We start from the raw sequence: 6,772 nt of genomic DNA, 5'->3' as shown, positions 1-6,772 counted from the left end.
TGATATCCTCTACCATCATCATGAGATATGCCTTTAAATCCAGGTCTAGCTTTTCAGGTATGTTTGGGTGCCCAGGACTGGCTGAGTTGGGAGTGCTGGGTTCTGATGATGGTGAATGGTCTTGGTTTCTGTTAGTAAGATTCTTATGTCTGCCTTTTACCATTTGGTAATCTCTGGAGTCAGTTGTTATAGTTGTCTCTGGTTAGAGCTTGTTCCTTTCGTGATTCTGATAGCCTCTACCAGCTGACCTGGGAGACTAGCTCTCTCCTGAGTTTCAGTGGTTACAGCACTCTCTGCAGGCAAACTCTCCTCTTGCAGAGAAGGTGCACAGATATCTGTTGTTTGGACTTGCCTCCTGGCAGAAGATGAAGGCCTGAAACAGGGACTGTCCCAGAAGCTGTTAGCTTCTGTCGTCCACACTCTTACCTGTGCAGAGTAGTCTTGGCAGGATCCAGAACGAAGATGGCCCCCGCAGATGCTCCAGCAAAACCCTCCCCCAGTGGGGTGGACACCTCTCATCTCCTCTGGCAGGGAAGGTGCCCGGATGTCTGGAGCCGGAAATGGGGTCTGCCACAGAAGCTCTGTGGCTCCCGCCTGTCCCAGAAACTGTTATCTTCTGTAGTCCACACTCTCACCTGTGCAGACTAGTCTTTGCAGGATACAGAAACCAAGATGGCTCTTATATTTATGCCTTATGAGAATGTTTATATCTACAGTCTTTTGTTTTCTATGAGGTTGTTTTCTCTTTGTTTAGTTTTGAAGCTATGTAATCCAGACCATAACTCTCTGTCTTATGTACAACTAGCAAAGATATTTCCCGATTCTCTATGCTTCCTAGTATCATTGGGAGTTTTCTTTGCTGTATAGAAACTTTGTAATTTTATCATATCCTTTTTGTCAGTTGTTGCATCAGATTCCTGAGCAAACAGAGACATATTCCTAAAGAACTTACCATACACCTATATCTTGTAGAGTTTTTCTTACCTTTCCCACTAGCATTTTCAGAGTTACACTTATTACACTGAAGTATTTGATCCACTTGGAATTGATTTATGTATAGGCTTGAGAGGTGTGGATTTAGTTTCATTTGTTGAAATGTAGACACCTGGTTTTCTCAACTTAGTTGAAGATAGTAACTTTTCTTCCATAAGTCATGTGGCTTTGTTCTTTGGCTATATATCTGGGTCTTTTATTCAGTTTCATTGGTCTATGTATCTATTTTTATGGCAGTGCCATGCTGTTTTTACTACTATGATTCTGTAGTATAACTCCAGAAGTATTCTTTCTTGTTCTAAAACAACTATATGTGTGAGCGTTTTTATTGCATGTATGTCTCTGAATCACATGTAAGTCATGTGCCAGAAGTGGCCAAAAGAGTATGTTAAATCTTCTAGAACTGGCATTATTGATGGTGTGAGATGTCATGTGGGTGATAGAGATTGAAATTCTCTCCTCCTGAAGAGTATCCAGTGATATTAACTGCTGAACAATTTCTCTATCCTGTGCAGCAGTATTCGCTTTTGCTTAATGCTGTTTGGCCATACTTTTTTGGTGTGTGCTTCTGTGTGAATTTTAATATGTTCTTTTATCTTTCTAGCAAGGATGACCCTGGAATTTTTATTGGCGATATACTGAATTTGTAGATTGCTTTTGTTAAGATGTCAATTTTCACAATAATGATTATTCTAATCCTTCACTACAAGTCTTTTCATCTTCTAGTATCTTCCTTATTTTTTCTTCAGTATCTTAGAAATTATTGTAGCAATACTTTGTTTAAGTATTTTTTTGGTTATGTTTATTACCAGGTGTTTAATTTATTTTTGTGGCCTCTGTGAAAGAGCATGTTTCAGTGATTTCTTTTTAAATATATTTGACACTGGTATAGAGAAAAATTACTGATTTCGTCTGTTCATTTTGTATCCTGCCATTTGCTGAAAGCATTTATTATCTCTAGAATTTCTGATGGAATATTTAATGTGTTCTGTACATACGGACAACTATATTATCTGCAAATAAAATAGTCTGACCTTTCCTTTGCTGTTTATATTGTTTTAATTTTCTTCTCTAATTTAATTTATCTAGCTAATAATTCAAGCACTACAAAGACCAGGAATGGAGAGAGTGAGTACTGTTGCCTTGTTTCTAATTTTAGTGAGAAGAATGGAGCCAATAAATAAGAAGGGCTAGGGGCTCATACAATAGCCAACTTTATTCAGTGCATAACTTTATTATGAGAGTTAAGTAGAGTCACATGACTAAAATACACAGTTACAAGGGCAATCTGTACATGGTAGACAAGCTACACACAGAAAAACATGATTTTTTTCATAGAGGCACATGAATAACACCAGTAAATATAGACTCACTTCTATCTGGTATAATTGGGAGATGCACCAATATACCAAAAAAGGAAGCATTTGTACTTTGCCTGTTTTCCCTCACCTTGCTAGTGAGTCCATTTCTTCACTAACATCCGAGATTCCAGTGTATACTGAAGACCAGCTGTGACATCCATCCTTTTAGACTAAGGAACTACTGGATTCTTGGATCTTCCATTCATAGCCAATCATTGTAGAATTAGCTGGACTATAGACTGTAAGTCATTCTAATCAATCCCATTTGTATATATTTTATAAGTTCTGTTACTCTAGAGAACCTGAAGTGTACAATGTTGTGATTTACTTTTTCTCTGCCCTTGACTGGATATGATATGACCTGTAGCCCCAAGCTCTTGTTGCTCTTCCTTCCTCATAATGACGGTATGTAACCTGGAATTGTGAGATTGCCACGGGCTGGACTCAGTTGGTCTCTCAACATGCAGGAGAATTCAGGGTCCTGATACTCAAGTGGACAAGGAGTCAGTGAAAATGACAAACAGACACAGACAAAAGGGAGTGTTGTATCTGAATGTAATTTTTCAAAGCTAGCATCAGACTTATATTACAAAAGAAAACAAGGAAGTTAGGTGTTACATCAGCCAAGGTACATTGAAGTTATCCAATGTATAATGACACAAAACAGAGGAATGTATACATAAAAGCATACAGGAACCAGACAGTGTTTATAACTGAGATAAGAGCAGCCCTATCTAAAGTCAGCCATTCAAAGATTGAGGTGAGGATTTCATACTCTAGTCACAATTTATGCTATTCATCTGAGTCTTGTGAAAGTTTGCACCAGGAGGTTCTGCTCTTGTTAACCTTTTCATGAATAATGCAATACTCTAGTTCCTCCTTAAACCATAATCCTCCTTCTTCCTAGACCATTGTAAATTCCTGCATATGAGAGTGACTTGGCTGCTCTTTTAAGCATCTGTAGGGAAACTCCATTTGTCAGAGGAACTCACCAACTTTCTTCTAATATGTAATGTAGTCTGCCATACCTGATTGTAATGAGGATTCTAAGTTTACTTGTTGAACTAGCCCTGAGATTTCTAGCTCCTATCCTGCAAACTGCAATGCCTGATTTCTTACTATCAACATTGGAGGTATTTCATCTGAATGAGTAACATTCTTATGAAATTTCAAGCCCAGGGTTGGCTCAAAGACTGCCTAGAACATCACAACATAGGTGAAAAGCCAGGAAGCAAAGTTCAATCTAACTAGCTATTTGTCAAATCATTCCTTGGGGATACCTATGATAAAACAATACTGAAGGAAACCATGCAAGACTCTCAGGGACAAATCTGAAACACATCTGTGTTAAGGGATGCCAAAGAACTTCCAGGAGACAAGTTTCTGTGAAACTTTTTGCCTCATGACTGCGGCCAAGCTTTTGGACTAGAGTGGGTGTGCCATGAGATTAAATACACTTTTCTCCTCTATACTATTTATTGCCAGGGTGTATTACCACAGGAATGGAAAGAATATTAGAACATATACCAAGTTGGAAAAATCTAAAGGAATGTTTTACTTTATAATATTATACAAAAGATAAATACCTTAGGACTGTCTTATTCTAATATGTATCCTATAGGTTTTGATATTTTTATTTACATTATTATTCATTTCTAGGAACTTTTAATTTTTCTTCCAATTATTACTCTTTTAAAATTAATTCATGAAATTTTTATTCTGTTTGAATTTATTGAACATATTTAAAATTGTTCTTTTGAATGCTTTTCTATAATTTTATCCATATGGATCTCAATAGACCAACACTGTGGAATTAATAATTTCAAAGGTGATAATCTTTTTGGTGGCTATTTGTGAGTTTTTAGTTCTAGTCTCTAATATAAGAAGTTAGTACTCTTTCTAAGTGACTTCTCAATTGGGTAAGCCATGTTATTGTTACTGAAGCATCAATTTCTAATCTCAAAAGTGAATAATTTATTTGTGAAGGTAATTAGTGTCAGTTAGGTTTTCAAGTCACTAGAGCATTAGCCTTTAGAAATAGAAACAAGTAGATTGTTCTTGTTTGTATTTTGTGTAAGTCATACTAGGGTCCTCTGAACCCTGACCCTTATCCTCAGTAGTAAGTTATCAGTAGTCTTTCTATAAATGCCTTGGTAAGGAAAGGGCTACTGAAATAAAACTTCAGTTTTCTAACAGTAAGACTAGTATAAAAGTGAAAATCTACATAGCAATAATAATAATTAAGCAATATGAATGTTCCTTCAAAAGGTAAAAAAGAACTACCATGTGATCTGTCCAGTCCACCTGGGACTATATCAGGATCATTCTAGTTGTTAATTAGTTGCGGCAGAAAGAATGAGTCATATATATACATATATACACATAATATCTATATATTAAATATACATTTATAAATTAAATATCTTTTATAGAAAATAATTATATATTTGTATATTTACATATAAATTATATATTATAAATAATATACTTTATATTTGCTTTATAAATTTTAGTTTGTGGTAAGACTACTTTGACTGTTCCTCTGATCCTCTTACATTTACCTGCATAGTTAACCAATCTGAATAAATAATTCAGTTTCCTAGTGTGAAAGTTTATAATATTCAACATGGTGTCACATGTACCTTTTTACTTTTTCTAGGCATCGTTCTCCAAAGCAATAATGTGCGATTATTATCCCTACTTCTTAGACAATTGAGGCTTCATGTATCTAAGTAATTATTCAAGATGTTGGTCTAAGGTCTCGGGTGATGGTTCTCTTTGTTAAAAGTTCTTGTAGTGCATGAGTTAAATCCACAAAACCTATGCAATGAACCAGATTTGGTGGTGCACACTTATAATTTCAATATTGTTACATCAAGATAGGAAGCAGATACTGGGAAAAGATCACTGGCCTAGGGTATGCTATATATAGCAAGAACCATAACAAAGACCCTATCTCAAAGGTGGAAGGCTAGAGCCAAGTCCTAAAAGTTGTCCTCTTATTTCCGTATGCATATAATGGTGAATTTTTGCCTGCCTTCACATACCTTGCATACAGCATGTGTGTGTGCACCCCCCCAACACACAAATGTATTGGTCTGCAAATAGTATAATTTAGACTATGACTGATTTAAAACATATTTTACTAAAACAGACTTTATACCTACCAATTGAGGAATCTCTTAATGAAAATTACTTTCTGTCTGCTGTAATCAGTTCAATGGACCAAGAATGTTCTAGTAGCTTCTAGTCTCCTCCTTGTTATTTAAATTCATAATTTCTCATACTCCCCTTTCTTTCCTTCTCCACAGCCACGTTTCTATCTTTTCTTTAGTAAATGACCATTTCTACACACATTTAAAGAGCTAGAATGAAACTTCGAAACCTCCTTTGTATTATAAATTTGCTTCTGCTGTGAGGTTCAGTAACAGGAGGAAAGTTTCAACCAAGCAATTATCCATGAGTTCCTCCAAGAGCCCTAAGTGCTTTTCACAGCCCTTTTTTGTTATGTGTTGCATTCCTATTGCTTATGTTTTCCTCTCAGGGAGAAGCTCACAAATATCGGCATGGGCAGAAGGACACCTCATGGGCTGTATTTTTCTGTATTTATCCAAGCTCAGTGCCTCAATGTCTGTGACAAGAATAGTATGCAGACCAGCAGGAGGACTCCCATTTTTAATGCCTTTCCGAAGTCTGCCAGTTCTTGAATTTTTGGTAATTTTGACATAGCCTTATTCTTATTGTGCAAGCCCAGTTCCTTGAACACAAAGTGCATGTCTTTACTCTTTGTTAGGTGTTGTAAACTACGCCTTGCATAAGAGCAGAATCTCAAGTTTCCAACTTAGTTGATCCACTTAGTAGAGCCTAAGGGAAAAAAAGATGTCAAGGCTTATGAAAGTTAGTTCACCTTCAGGATGCCAACCACCCAAATTTGATCATGTTCTTTCAGCTAAGAGTGCTTGGATTCCAGAAAGATGGTTATAATTTATGATTATAAATAATATAAATTATGATTCCAAATTATCATTATAAAGATGCTCAAGATCATTGGAATTAATGACTACATGTACATGTCTATTTTTTAGAAACAACTTGACATAACCATCTATCTTATGGATACTTAGTTTTTGTAAATGACTCTCCTCTAAGAATATAAAATATACACCATAAAGCTATTAGTATCTCAAATTCTCTCTTTTAATCTTACATGCATCTATGGCATGAGGGACTGTATGGGGGAAGGGGAGAACTAGACAGAGGGCAGGAAAATGAGAGGAGGTCCAACTATGAGCAAAAATAACATTCATCAAAATGTCATAAAGAGGCCACAAGCCTCTTCCGGTCAGAAAAGCGCCGGGGTAGCTAGGGCGCAGGGTAGGCTGACACTCACCAGCTACCCACAACACCCGCCACAGGAT

Source organism: Mus caroli, chromosome 3 (genome assembly GCF_900094665.2).
Source record: "Mus caroli chromosome 3, CAROLI_EIJ_v1.1, whole genome shotgun sequence".
Lineage (NCBI taxonomy): Eukaryota > Metazoa > Chordata > Mammalia > Rodentia > Muridae > Mus > Mus caroli.
The sequence above is the reverse complement of the archived record's forward strand: the minus strand, read 5'-3'. Positions refer to the sequence as shown.